Source organism: Gopherus flavomarginatus, chromosome 3, assembly GCF_025201925.1.
Source record: "Gopherus flavomarginatus isolate rGopFla2 chromosome 3, rGopFla2.mat.asm, whole genome shotgun sequence".
NCBI classification, from domain to species: domain Eukaryota; kingdom Metazoa; phylum Chordata; order Testudines; family Testudinidae; genus Gopherus; species Gopherus flavomarginatus.
In genome coordinates, this window is record NC_066619.1 from 203,310,293 (window position 1) to 203,325,071 (window position 14,779).

The following is a 14,779-nucleotide window of genomic DNA, read 5'->3' on the forward strand; positions in this document are numbered from 1 at the left end:
CATAATAATATTTCAATTATTATGGGTATTTGATGCCAAAGTCTTTATTACTGTTTATAAAAGTGTATTTATTTAATACATTGGCTCTAATACATAAGGTATCCCAATGCCCTTTTCATAACAATGAGTTAGATAGTGGTAGTTCAGGTATTGCATAGGTAAATAAAGGATTATTTTGACAAGCAAAAAGGATGCGTTCTTTGTTTGTGTCAAGTCAATCAAGTGGCTTACTACAAGACATCAGCTACCATCTGTGAAGCCACATTAGCTTGCCATGTTTTAACCTCAGAGGCTAAACCAAAGCTAACCAATATGACTAAAAGTGTTAGCCTGTGTCTTGAAGAAGTTCTTCAATAGTGTTAAGCTAATTCAATTGAACTAACATGATTAAAATACCCATAAAGACAAGGCCTTAAAGCCAACAACAGCTCACCTATAGAACCGTATTACTGAGAAGGGGAATGCTGGCCAGGACATTATCTACTCTGCCTTCTGAAATGTGCCAGTGGATTCTTAGAGCTTACTTTAACATCTCATTTGAAGGATGGCCTAGCAATACAGTGCTTGACAGGAGTACAAGGATTAGGTTTTAATCCATGACCTCCTAGTTTAAAGGCAAGAGTTCTACTAACTGAACTAAACATGTCTATCTGCACCTGCATGATAAAAAGACATCCATCAGTAAAGTCACTGGAAAAATTCTAGCCACAGGCTAACTTCCTTCATCAATGCTGTCATGCAGATGGTTAGGAATACTGAGTAGAAGATAACTAGAATCACGTATTTCATTTCGCACTACAGTAAATAGATCTTATCAGGACAGCAACACTTTGCCTTCACCACTTAAAACCACTCTGCTGTAAATCTGAAACAAATTCTGTAGATTAATATCTCACAGAAATGCTTCCTTCAGAGCTATACTCTTCTGGAACCAAGAAGTAAATAGTTTTCCCTGAGATGAAGCTTGTGAGGTTTTGGAGATAGTTTTGCATAGTGATGCAAATTCTGCCTGCATCACTCAATGTCTTAAAATCCATGGGTGAAATTCACCCGTGTCCAGATGGCCACCCCAAACCTAAGTGATGCATAGGCTTTGTGATAGCCTCTGGAGAGGAGTTAATTTAATCTTATGTGAATACGGCAAGCAGGATTTGGCCCGGAGACTATACATCTCACAAAAGAGGTTTTATCTCCTTTATCTTGGAATTCAGCTCTGTATTTATTCTCAGGAGAGAAGCTGAATGCCAGGTACATGCCAACATCTCAAACATGTTAAAATATTGGCAATTTTCTTAAATTAGAAAGATTATGTAAATTTCTGTTCAAGTGAAAGACTCAGGCAGCCAGATATATTATTGACTCAAGGCAGAGACTCAACTTTACCATGTGTTTTCTTTAACAGAATCTATATCTTTAATTTCTCTCCAATAGAGTCCAATATTTGTATTAACAATATCAACCAGCCAGTACATTAATATCATTGTTTTTATTCCTTAACACTTAACACAGTGTGGACAAAATACAACATATCACCTAAACTATTTCTAGATGATCAGGGCATTACGATGGACGATGCCCTAAGCAGAAATAAAGACCTCTGCCACCTCATTTTTGGAAATGTTCTTTCTTCCCTCCCACTCCCATTATTACTACAGCAGCCCAAGCATAACTTTACCTTGGAGTCATCAGATTATACTATCACAAATGGAATTCAGAATTTCATTAATCTGAATGTGTACATGTGATGAGGTATCCGCCCCACACTGGCCAGTAAGGGGTTAACAGAGCCCTAGGGAAGCTGCACAAAAAAGAGCCAATAGGAGAGGGACTGTGGGAAGCGGATCAGCGGGGCTATATAAAAAGAGCCTAGAGGCAGAGTACGGTCAGTAGCTTCCTGAAGCCTGAGGAGGGAGTCTGTGTCTAGAGTAGGGTGCAATCACGTAACTCCTTGGACAGAGCAGTGCAGACAGAAACCGAGGGAGAAGAGAAGGAGCTCTGGATGGGCTGCTAAGACTGAGGAGGGTGCTATGGTTGTGGGGAAGTGGCCTAAGGAAAGGCAGCAATAGCAGAGGCAGTGGGATGCAGCAGGAGGCTGCAATCCACCAGGTCCCTGGGCTGGGACCCGTAGTGGGCGGACCTGGGGTGGTGGCAGGACAATTCACTGCAATTCACTCCCCTGGAAGGAGGGGAACACTGATTGTGACATGGCCGGAGGGCTGAGCCATGAAGAGGACACTATGGTTCCTGATGCTGCAGAAGGGGTTGCAGGCGGACTTCAGAGAAGGAGTGACAAGGTGCAGATGGAGGTGTTGGCCCCAAGCTAATCCCCAGAATGACCAGGACGAGGCACCAGTCTGGTGGTGGGTGATGCATACCATGATAGTGCTTTATGTAATTAGACCTTGGGGAAATGCTGTACTATTGTGATTTGTTTCCCATATTAATGCATTTGGTTGCATGTCACTATATTATCTATCCCAGTCTCTCTAACTAGGATTATACTCTTAATGAAGAGTTAAAGACTACAGTAAACTAGGAACATGTTATACCACAAAACTTTATAAAGCATTAATAAAAAGAAACTTAAAAATGTTTCACATCTGAAGAAACTTCGGGCGGGGGGGGGAGTATTAGAATGTACTTGGCTAATATTTTTGCATTTCCTCTGCTGTTATTGATATCTGTGTCAGTAATAAGCATTCTCTGTCAGCTATATGTTGTTTTCTGTGCAATCTTGCAGTGGTGTCAGAACACTGAGGTTAAGGTATAACAGTTTATTCTACACTGTTGAATTGTCTATTGCTCTGGAAATTACTGTAATGTCAAAAAAATCTAGTATTAGAACTCCACTACATGTCAAGCAAAAAAGTGAGATGGACTGCATAGAACAGGTAGCACATTTCCAGTATGGGAGTAACTATAATGAGGTTAAGCCTCTGAGCATGCCCAATTTGAACAAGATGTTTCCAGAAGCAGCTTGATTTGTGTGCTTGTCCAGCTGATGTAACATATCTTCACTACAACCAACTCGATTTTAGAGTATTTTACTGAACATTACACGCTATGCGGTTTTTTAACACAATGTATTTGGTAATCAGCAATGTGGTAAGAAAAATATGAAATTCATGTACTTTTCAAGTGCTTTTAAGTTTTCAGACATATCTGAATATGCCAAATATTAAAGTTCTTCTTTTAACATTAAAAGGAAGACAACACTTTGTAATGAACATTAACCATATAATGCTGATAAGTTTAGCCCATACAATTTAGTCTGAAGCATAAATGTTTCTACATTAGCATTATGTTAAAAACTATGAAATTTTAGTGTTTAACCAAGATGTGACACAGCAATAAAACTGGCAAACTGTGGTTCTTGAGACAATTCATTACATCTTCATTTTTATTGTCAATCTCTCTAGCTAGTTATTAATTTCTTAGCATCTAGTGGGGTTATTTTATGACATATGTAAAATTAAATGAAAACTTCACACTGGAGCAAACTCTTGGGGAGGGAAAGGATTTATTAAAAAAAAGAAATGTATGGTAATGGAACCATTCTGAGTGTGTGTGAGTTTGCTATTATTAGAGGTGTTTTAACGAAAGATTTCTTCTTCAGTTCTGTTTCACTTTTTATTTAGTTCTTTAAAGGTAAACATCAGATCCTTTTGCTGTGGAGTGGTATTTGTGCTACAGTAATACCGAGAGGTGCCCACTGAGGTTGCGATTCCATTATAAACTTATCCAAGCTTATGCAGAATATATATATAACTGATCTTGGAATTGAATGTAGATCTCCCAAGTCCAAATCAGTGCCTTAACCACAAGCCTATCTTTTCTTTCCAAAGAATAATTTGGTATGAGAATGGTGAATTGGGCTTGAATTTAGGTGAAATGGGAGGAAAACCTAACTTTTGAAGGTTACTGAGACCTCTCTTCCCTCTGCTATTATGAGTGCCTGTGTGTTCATGCACATGCATGTACATGTGTGTTTACATGTGCAGAAAGAGCAAAGGAAAGAGATCTGCTTTTAGGTCATTTTTTTATTTACACATGATTACCCATTATCACATGTGGCTCATAATTAGCAGTCCTTACTCCTCTGCTATCTGTAGTCTCACATACTGTAATCTTTATCCTTTAAAATCATTAATACCCAAAGGAGCTTAGACATCTGGCTGAAAAGGAAAGAACTGGAGGAAGTGGAATGCAGATAAAAACTGTCAAAAACAGATTAGGCCAGTCACTTCCATCAAAATCCGAAAATGTCAGAAGACTTAAAAAGGAATATATGTTAATTCATAAAGGTTCCACTTTTCTACTCTCTTAACCCTTTGAAAGATCCCTGGGATATTCAATATTTGCTCTGTTTTAGACAAGGGACATTTTAGCATTAAAAATTGCACTAAATATTCTGATGTATCATTATGGTGCATCAGAATCATTAGCCACCATTTCTGAAAGTCAGCTGGTGACAGTAATTAACAACACCATACTGGATTGTCTGATACTGATTTTAGAAAATTCATTCATAAAGATTTGCCAGTGATCATGTGGTTATAGAACAATTCATGCTCATTTCATTTCCTTGTAATTTGCGTTCCACAGCTGTAGTACAGGAAACAGTGCAATTCTTGACTAAAGACCAAAGCCTCATTTCATTTAAGTTAAAGGCAAAACTCCCACGGACTTCAATAGAACAAGCATTTGGCATTAAAAATGATTTATAGTTGTGCATTAAACAAGTCTGGAATAGGCATATAAATATATTTTTAAAAGTACCCGTTTAAACTATTAAAAATTATATCAGTTAACCATTTAATCGTTAACATGATGGGGGTGGGGTCAGGGTCTAGGGCTACTGCCTGGCCTCACTCAGCGAGGGGTCAGTGTCCGGGGCTGCCACCTAGCCCCGCACAGCAGGAGGGTGGAGTCCGGGGCTGTTGCCAATCTGTTTTAAATGTTAGCTACAATATATTAACAGTAAGACTAATACTTATCAGTTAACCATTTAATATTTTACATACCTAGTCTGGAACATTTGATATTTTACCTACTATTTAATTTAATATTTCTATTAATTTTTAAATTAAAGTTGTATGCTATTACAGTATTTCTCCATTATCACCACTACACTAATTAGTTTGGTCCATGTTTAAAAACAAGCAAAAAACATTATTTTTGTGCCTGCAATCTACTGCTGGTGACTACATTAAGATGTAGCTCTATCTGGCTGTGTCTGCAGATAGTTAAAAAGTTCTAAATGCTATAATGTATGCCCACAATTGACTGTGGAAGATTAATTATGGGTGAAAAATTAGAGGCTATTGTTAGAAGGTTAGCCCATTACCTTCAGTAACTTGTTTTCCTTCCTGCACATTATGCAGTCCTTAGATTTTTAATGGTAGATACAAAGGAATAATGAATGAGGTATTTAAATAAAAATGCTTCAAAACTAGCAATACAAATCTGAAGGCCTAATCAAGTTCGACCTTAGTCACTTGAGTGCCTCTGATTTCAATGACAGCAGTTGCATGGGTAAGAAGATACGACTTTTACCCATGAAGTTCCTCAGTATCCACTCAGTTTCTCCTTACTCTTTCCCTTTCTGACTCATGTCCTATGTTACAGCCAACGCAGTTTTATACTAGTCTCATTTTTGTGTCCAATACCATTCTATAATTGGCATTAAAGAAGAAAACAAATTAGCTGGAAAATACAGATGAGGTTGAATGGAACTATTCTATGGAAATTCTTGAAGTATCAGAGAGAGATTTTGTACTACTGCTAGAGGCAGAAAGCTAAAGAGGACAGGCTAACATTCACATTTTGAGATATAGGTGAGGAGAGACAAGGCATTTCACATTTTGGAAATATGAGCCCATTACAGTAGTGATCCAAAACACTACAGCTTACAAGAGTGTTGTGCTGCTGCCATTATTGTAGAGTATAGTAATTTAAGAGTTGGGATGCAGAGAAACAGCACGAGAGTGAATGACAGCAGTCAAAACAAGAGAAAATGAAGGCAGCAGAAAGAATTTTCACAGTGGATTGATCAAGAGTGTTGAATGTTCACAGTATTACAGAAGTGATAATGCTTAAAAGACTTACAGTCCTCAGATGTGGGAGGCAAATGAGTTTGTTGCTGTATGGCCCACATCTGTTCTGAGAGGTAGGCTGAATGTGATATTGGATTCCAGGAGAAAAGAGATGATAATTAGGTTGAAAGTGTTCTTCTTATTACTTAACTGGACACATTTTGGATATGCTGAATTAAAAGAATGCATGAGATTAAGAAGTATAAACTTGGGAATCAGGAACCAGATGACTACAAGTATTTCCTATAAAAATTTTTACAGCGCAGCAAAAATTATGGAACTGAAAAGATGCCTGCTAAACTTCTACATTCAGTCATGCTGCTTTTATAGTCTTTTCTCCCCTTCTGTGTCTGCAAGCTCTTTAGAAGAAAATAATTTTCTTACCTGTCTATAAAATGCTTTACACACTGTTGACACTACAAATAAAATAAATAAAAATATAAGCAGAAAAGGCCCAATGAATTAAAGGAATGTAAACTCTGGAAAAATCAATCACCAATATGATCTCACAGTTTGAATACTGAAAGCAGGAAGTCCAAGAGAGCTATAGAGGACATAGGTTTGAATCTTACGGGGTGGGCAGGCAGGGGCAGGCAGGGGAGAAAACACTATAATGAAAGCCTAGCTGTAACAGGGAAGTGGGCGTGGGGCACATACCCATTACAGTGTGCCTGTTATAGTCTTGGGCCCTTTAAAACAGGGCGCTAAAGTGTCAGGTCACATGCTTGCTCCTGGCCATATGCGCCCTACAGGTTACAACTTATAAGGTGTCCTGCCTCTCAGCCAAAGAGGTATAACTAGGATGCAAAATCAGAGAAGGAACTGGGCTGGGGCTTACTGGACCTGACAGATAGATTCAGGGAGAAGGGGCCACCTGGGGAAGGCTTTGAAGCACTGGAAGGTCAATAAGGACTGTGAAGTCTGGAGACTAGACAATACCTCCAGGAGCTGTGAAACTGCTTTTTCTAAATATTATTCTAAGAAAGAAAAGACTGCATTTGAGAAAACAGCTGATATGAGAGAGTCCAGATGGCAGGTCTTCAGTTGGTACCAATTATTATAACTTCATTCAACTCAACAGATCTAAGAGAATTCACACCAGCTGTGGATCTGCCTCTGTATTTTTTAAATGTGAACAGCGTCAGTTTTGGAGAAGTTATCCTCTAACAGTGAGTAGTTTAGTTTGCTCTGACAAAGAGTGTCAGGGTATGAATTTAGGACTAGCCAAAATTACAGGGAATTAAATCAACCCTCAAGTCTACAATGTTTTCAACCAAAACCAATGTAATTTGAGAGAAATGTCCCTTTTAGAATGGTTGTTTTTCTAAATGCCACTAGTGCAAACTTAATTTTTTTTTAATTTCACCATTCTGTTGCTGTCAGTAGACCAAAATAAAGCTCCTGTGTATGGAGTTAAATCTTTCACTTCATTGTTCCCTGACAGACAGACAGACACACACACACACACACAGAGAGAGTCACTTGTAAACGATTGTAAGCATGAGTTAAAAAATATGGTCAGTCCTCTGAACCTGTACAGGCAGAAACAGACAGCTCTTATCTTTTATTTTCAGAGCGACAATATATACACCTCTACCTTGATATAATGCTGTCCTCAGGAGCCCAAAAAATCTTACCGTGTTATAGGTGAAACCGCGTTATATTGAACTTGCTTTGATGCGCTGGGGTGAGCAGCCCTGCCCCCTGGAGCACTGCTTTACCGCATTATATCCAAATTTGTGTTATTTCGGGTCGCGTTATATCGAGGTAGAGGTGTATTTTGAAATGCACAGTAAATACTTCAAATTGCGGAAAGAGAGTTTTACATGAGCTAATAGTTTGTATGCAGAAACCCAACAAAGGGGACATTCTCTGTAAACAGGTGTGAACTTATTAAGATACAGTGAAATTCACCCCTTTGCAGAGGACCAGCATTAGGGCTATACAGTACTTAAGTCCCACTTATGCTCTGGAAATAGGGCTTAAGTGGGATTTATGTGATGCATAGCCCTTACACAAGCCTTTTAGCAGTGAGGATTTTCATTCCATGGTGACTACAAGTGATTTTATTATTTTTAGAGCACAGAATTAAAAATGAACACTTTGTAGAAATAGTCCAGCAGGCTGTTTAGCCAAATGATTTACTGAAGAGTGAGTGCTTATCACAAGCAAACAAGAATCAAGAGAAAGAGTTGAGTATAAAAATTTCCCGCAAACAATATTTTGGGTCAAATTCAGCCACAGTATAACACCACTGAATTCAGAATTGACTTTCTTGGCCCTCAAAGCTTGATGCCATTGTCCTGCACTTCCCATTCTGAGGACCTAAACATCTCAAAGGTAATCACAGCTTTCTGGGTGTTATGACAATTAGGCAACAGTTGTCAAGTGCTATGTAAGTACTAAAATTCACCAGAATGTTCACCAAACCCTCTGGCACCATTAGGCCCCTGATACCCTACAAACTTACAGAATTTTAATTTGGAAACGCTTTAAAAACAATACATCACGTCTTTAGGTTTTCCAATGGTGCTCATCACTATAATATCTAAATCTTTCACAAATATTCATGAATTTAGCCTTAACAGACTTTCATGTAAGGACAAATGGACCTAAGCAAAAGCAGCTGATCTCCACTTCTTCTATAGCAGGAAGCTGGTGATCTAAAAATGTCCTAGTTTCAGGGTTTCAGTGAGAGATGCCATAACATACAAAAGCCTGTTTCCCTTACAAATATCTTAATTTCTCTACAAAATAATCACAGACAAGATACGTCAGTATTTTAAACAGCAAGTTTGCTTACTATCATTGTTTTTTCAACAGCCTCTCCAATCAAACTTAAGGCTAAAAATCCCAGAATTATCTATCTGGTTCTTACAGTACTTCATACAAAAATGTATCTCTCTTAATTTCCTGTTTTCTGTGGAGGCACAGAATGTTAAAAAAATTAATGGAAGGATTATTTAAAAAATGTAGGTTCTTATAGGAAATGATACTGAAATTTATGGAAAACCCATTCGGAGTCATATCTAATTTAAAAATGTTGAAACTGATGGAAGCTTTCCATGCACCTTGTGGGCCACACCATAAGGAAAGAGAATATAATTAAGTACATAAGACACTTGATGAACCATTTCTTTAAACATTTCAAATGATGTTGAAAACAAAAGGCCTTATTACAATCATACTTGATTAATCACCTAAACAAAGAGGCTTAACACTGATAACTTGAATTACAGTGTAATGTTCTCTACTGCTGTCTCTGGACATAGGGTGCACCAACAGTGACAACATCCATTTTATTTATCAATTTTAATTTCTTTTTACCTCCACATATGGTAAAGAGGAACTGTCATAAACAGATAGCTAAGGGTTAATGTCTCTTTCACCTGAAGCACCTGACCAGAGGACCAATCAGGAAACCGGATTTTTTCAACTTTGGGTGGAGGGATTTGAGTGTCTGAGTCTTTGTTTTCTGGCTGCCTGCTTTCTCTGAGCTTTGGAGAAGTAGTTTCTATTTTCTAGTCTTCTGTTTCCAAGTGTAAGGACAAAGAGATCAGATAGTAAGTTATATGGTTTCTTTTCTTTGGTATTTGCATGAATATAAGTGCTGGAGTGCTTTGATTTGTATTCTTTTGGAATAAGGCTGTTTATTCAATATTCTTTTAAGCAATTGACCCTGTGTTGTATCATCTTTATACAGAGAGAACATTTGTACTTATTTTTCTTTCTTTTTATATAAAGCTTTCTTTTAAGACCTGTTGGAGTTTTTCTTTACTTCAGGAAAATTGAGTCTGTACTCACCAGGGAATTGGTGGGAGGAAGAAATCAAGGGGAGATTTGTGTGTTGGATCGCTAGCCTGATTTTGCATTCCCTCTGGGGAATAGGAAAGTACTTTTTGTTTTCAGGATTGGGAACAGAGAGGGGGAGTCTCTCTGTGTAGTTTCACAGAGCTTGTGTCTGTGTATCTCTCCAGGAGCAACTGGAGGGAGGAAGGGAAAAAGAATTATTTCCCTTTGTTGTGAGACTCAAGGGATTTGGGTCTTGGGGTCCCCAGGGAAGGTTTTTCAGAGGGACCAGAGTGCCCCAAAACACTCTAATTTTTTGGGTGGTGGCAGCAGGTACCAGGTCCAGGCTGGTGGCTAAGCTTGAAGGTTTTCATGCTAACCCCCATATTTTGGACGCTAAGGTCCAAAACTGGGACTAAGGTTATTACAGGAACACCCTGAATTTTGACCAACAGCCATTGATTATCTCAATTTACGGTCTAATCTTGTAAACATTTTCTAGTTGGCACAACACTTATTTGGTGACTATTCCCATGAAAACTGATAGAATATGAAGTTTAAAGTCAGTGAATCTACCTATGGCAGTTAATACTACACTTAGTAGTTATACCTCTCAACCTATCATTGCATTGCACAATTGGACAATGTCTCACAAAGACAAAAAAATTATGCATGAGGAGTCTTAAAATGCTATGGGATTCCTTTTTTTTAGTGTAAATATAACCTTAGTTCATTTTTTTTTATTTCCGGTGTAAATAATTTTGAACAACAAAACCACAGAGAAAACGAATCTCAGTAGAATAAGAGTGGTACTGAAATGAGTGATGATCCTTGAAAAGTGGGCCATTTTGGAGTTATGCCTCTAGTAAATGTTTGAAGGATTAAGTCTTGATTTAGTATTCAGAACACAAAGATTGCATATTTTTAATTTACAATTATGGTTCTGTCTACACTGTATTGCAATGCAGACTACCGGCGTGAGAATTGCAGGGCACACCAAAAGTTATGCTTCTAGTTATCCCCAGGGACGCTGGTGGTGCAAACTAAAAACAGCCTATTTCATGTTAACGTATTCCTGTTTGAAAGAGGGCTATGTTAACAAGAATTAGGTACTTTTTTTTAGTTTGTGACAGCAGTGTCCAGACAGGACAGTTAGAGTACAACTCTTTGGTGCAATTCACACCCCTGTAGGCTGCACTGCAGCACTGTGTAGAGAAGCCCTGTGTTTACTGTGTCTATCAAGTAATTAAGGCCAAATATTTAGGTGTAATTTTGGTTTTATAAAATATATTATTATACTCTATAGAAATGTTTTCATATGTATAATTTAAATAAATATGAGGTTTTGTTGTTGTTGATAATAAAATTTAAAAATCTTTCTCCTGCAGGGTTCATGATCAAAATGCTGTCAACAAGTGCTAGTGCACAAAACAATGAAAGTAAATTTGTGTTTCACTCAGTGCACAAAGTAAAAAAGTAAGAATGATGAAAAGTACACTTTAATATACTTATGGGTTTAATACAATAATGTATCAGTCATGCAAATATGGAAACATTTTATAAAATATTTATTTTGACAGGTCTTAATTTATTCCTATCACATGACTAACTTCTTTATAATGGGTTATTAGTTTAAATACACTTACTGTTTGCAAGTTGTTTTGGAAAGAATTAATTTTATAAGCAACATATTTCTCACAATATTGCTTGTTTTTCTAAGACTACAATTTGTTAAACTGTATCTACCTATTGTCTGTTATATTTAGATTATAAACTCTTTGGAGCAGGGACTTTCTTTTTGTAGGTATTCGTACAGTATCTTGCACAGTGAAGTTCTAACCAAGATTGGGGTCCACAGGCACTAATGCAATACAAACAATGAATAAATGATAACACCACCACCGGAAAAGCCTATAGCTCTGATTCTGAACTGTGCATCACAGTGCAGGGGGCTGGGAGTGGGGGAAGATTCCTTAAAACAACTTTAGTACCTCTCAAATTCTGGGCATGGCTCCTGGCATAACTCAGAGAAATCCCATAGTCTGCTCTAACAAACATAGAGCAGGGGTCGGCAACCTTTCAGAAGTGGTGTGCTGAGCCTTTATTTATTCACTCTAATTTAAGGTTTTGCGTGCCAGTAATACATTTTAACGTTTTTAGAAGGTCTCTTTCTATAAGTCTATAATATAGAACTAAATTAAACTATTGTTGTATGTAAAGTAAATAAGGTTTTTTAAATGTTTAAGAAGCGTCTTCTAAAATTAAATTAAAATGCAGAGCCCCCCGGACCGGTGGCCAGGACCCGGGCAGTGCGAGTGCCACTGAAAATCAGCTCGCGTGTCACCTTTGGCACGTGTGCCATAGATTGCCTATCCCTGCATCAGAGTGACAAACCACTGTCGCTAGTACTTATTTATTCAGGAACAAATCCTGTTCACTTTTCTCACACATCTGTTGCAGCCAGGACTAGTCATAATAGTAAGACAAGCATGATTTATCCCAACAAACTGAAAAAAACATTTTAATTGAATAGTAAAACTTGTCTCTCAAACACACAATATCTGGTGCTCTTACTGTATTGCATAAGGCAGACTGTTGTGAAGAAATATAAAGGGATTTAGGGCGACACTGTTAAGGCTGTTTAGGCACCTAAAAGTGCTTAGGCACATATCTGTATATTTGGTATAGGTGCCAAAAACTTTACAAATCTAGCCCCTAATGCCTTTTTCTTGTGTGAAGTATGTTTAACAAGCTTATTTTTGCAATCACATTATCAAAAATATTTTCTAATTTGTCACTGAGTGATTTGGCTCAATTCTTATGAACATGGCCTATGCGTCTTTCAATCACTTCAATAAGGTTAATAATCACAAGTGAGAAAAAGAATCAAGTTACTGTACTAACAAAAGTACGTGTGTTGTGCAGCCTGTAATATGCAGTCATTGTTATATTTAGAAGTAAGGAGCATTGTAAAATAAAAGTTGTCCTGGTTAAGCCCTTTGGCTATGTTTTAAATGTTCTGTTCAAGCAGGCAACTTCACAGCTCATTTAATGTCACAAATGGCTTTAAAAAAAATGTTTACAAAACCTCTTGCATTTTGTAAAAAGCAGACAAAACAATTGGCAGTTGGTTTATATATCCTCTAATGATTGATCATAAATCAGGCTCAATTCAAACAAAAAAATAGAGAGATTTCACCCACCCTTTTATTCTAAGCCCCTTTTTTATATACATATTCATTTTGCTTCACACTTTTCTACCATCCCACAGCACACACAAATTTTAGGTATATTTGCTCTAACTCAGCCATAGCAGCTGTAGCTGTGCCTCTGTACTGCTTCAGCATAGACTATCACTGTAGTTAATCCACCTCTCCAAGAAGTTATAGCTAGGTCGACAGAAGAATTCTTCCATTGACCTAATACTCTCTACACCAAAGTTAGGTTGGCTTAAATACATCTCCGAGGGATGTGGGTTTTTCACAGTTCTGAGCAATGTAGTTGGGTCGACCTAACTTTTTAGTATATTCAAAAATTCCTTTGTGGTTGGTCCCTGAAGAATCCAGTTTAAAAAAGGGGTGTGGGAGGGGGAAGGACTTCAAAGGGCTGGAAACAGAGGAATTACATGTTTGTAATCCTCCTCCTAGAGGAGTTACATGTAATTCCACTATAATACATACACATTTGTATTTTTAATACAACGGATACCAAAGGTATATAAATCTTACTGAATTAGGGTTACTTAATTCAGTAAAGTTCATCTTAATTCCATAAGGTTTATCCAGAATATGGCAGGACATTAGAGAGACAAGGTGGGTGAGGTAAGATCTTTTATTTGATCAATTTCTGTTGGTGAGAGAAACAAGCTTTCAAGCTTACACAGAGCTCTTCCTCAGATCTGGGAAACTAACTCAAAGTTACAAGGTTTGAACAGACTGGTTAGCATAAGTAGATAACACATATTTCAAGGGACCATTCATGGTGTCAGTCTCAATGAGCAGAGAAGCAGAGTACTTTGAAGGGTAGGAGCAGCTCTCAAATCCTTTTCTCCACAAAGAAAAGAAAAAGCACAGGCACGCTGAAGGCTCCAACAAGAAGCTGCACAATGACTCACTGGAATGAAGGCATGAGTTTAACACAAAAGCATAAATGTTTCCTGAGAATTAGGTTTACATTCACTCAAAAATGAACGTGAGTGAGCATAAGCCTTGAAATTAGGCTTATGCTCATTCAACAACAGGCTCAGATTAGTTCTAAAGGTTAACAAACTAGGGCCTCTTCAGCCAAACATGGTGAGAGTTTCAGGTGAGTTTCACATGGCTCAGGGTTTTGTTGTGAATCTCTCTTCCTTGGTTCCAAGATGCCAATTGTGCAGACAGACCTGAGGGAAGTTTAATTTAGTGGGTCCTCTAGGTTCCAACATGAATACAAAATACTCCATATGGGTGAGAAAATTACAGTGACGGAATACTACTCTCACAACCTCTTAGAGGTAGATCACTGTGCTCTGACTTTTAATAGGATTTATGCCAGCATAATTTAGCCCAAGTTGCTGTTCAGTATTCAATTCCTTCACCTGCATGTGCAGGTGATAATGCAGGCTGGGTACGGAAAAGCATATGCAAAAGCTGAGGCCACTGAAAACTCAGACCCCGTGTCTCTAATATTAAAACACTATATCACACATGCTACAGTTTTTTAGATGAGCAAGTTCCTATTTTCTCATAACATTTCTCTTGAAATGATGGATGAGACCATTTGTGGCATGTTATTCATTAAGGCAATTAACAGACTAGATATTATTATTTAATAGCCAAACGAATGCCAGTAGTTCTGTTACTTTTGTGTGTTAAAATCACAGCCCTTTAATTTTCATTGTTTGATGTTACCCTATT

The 14,779-nt window shown here is 37.7% G+C and overlaps 1 protein-coding gene across 7 annotated transcripts in view; it reads right to left on the reverse strand.

The window, feature by feature from the left end:
- The window catches only part of DCHS2 (dachsous cadherin-related 2), a 234,195-nt gene that overhangs the window by 142,530 nt on the left and 76,886 nt on the right, over positions 1-14,779 (reverse strand). The window lies entirely within an intron of this gene.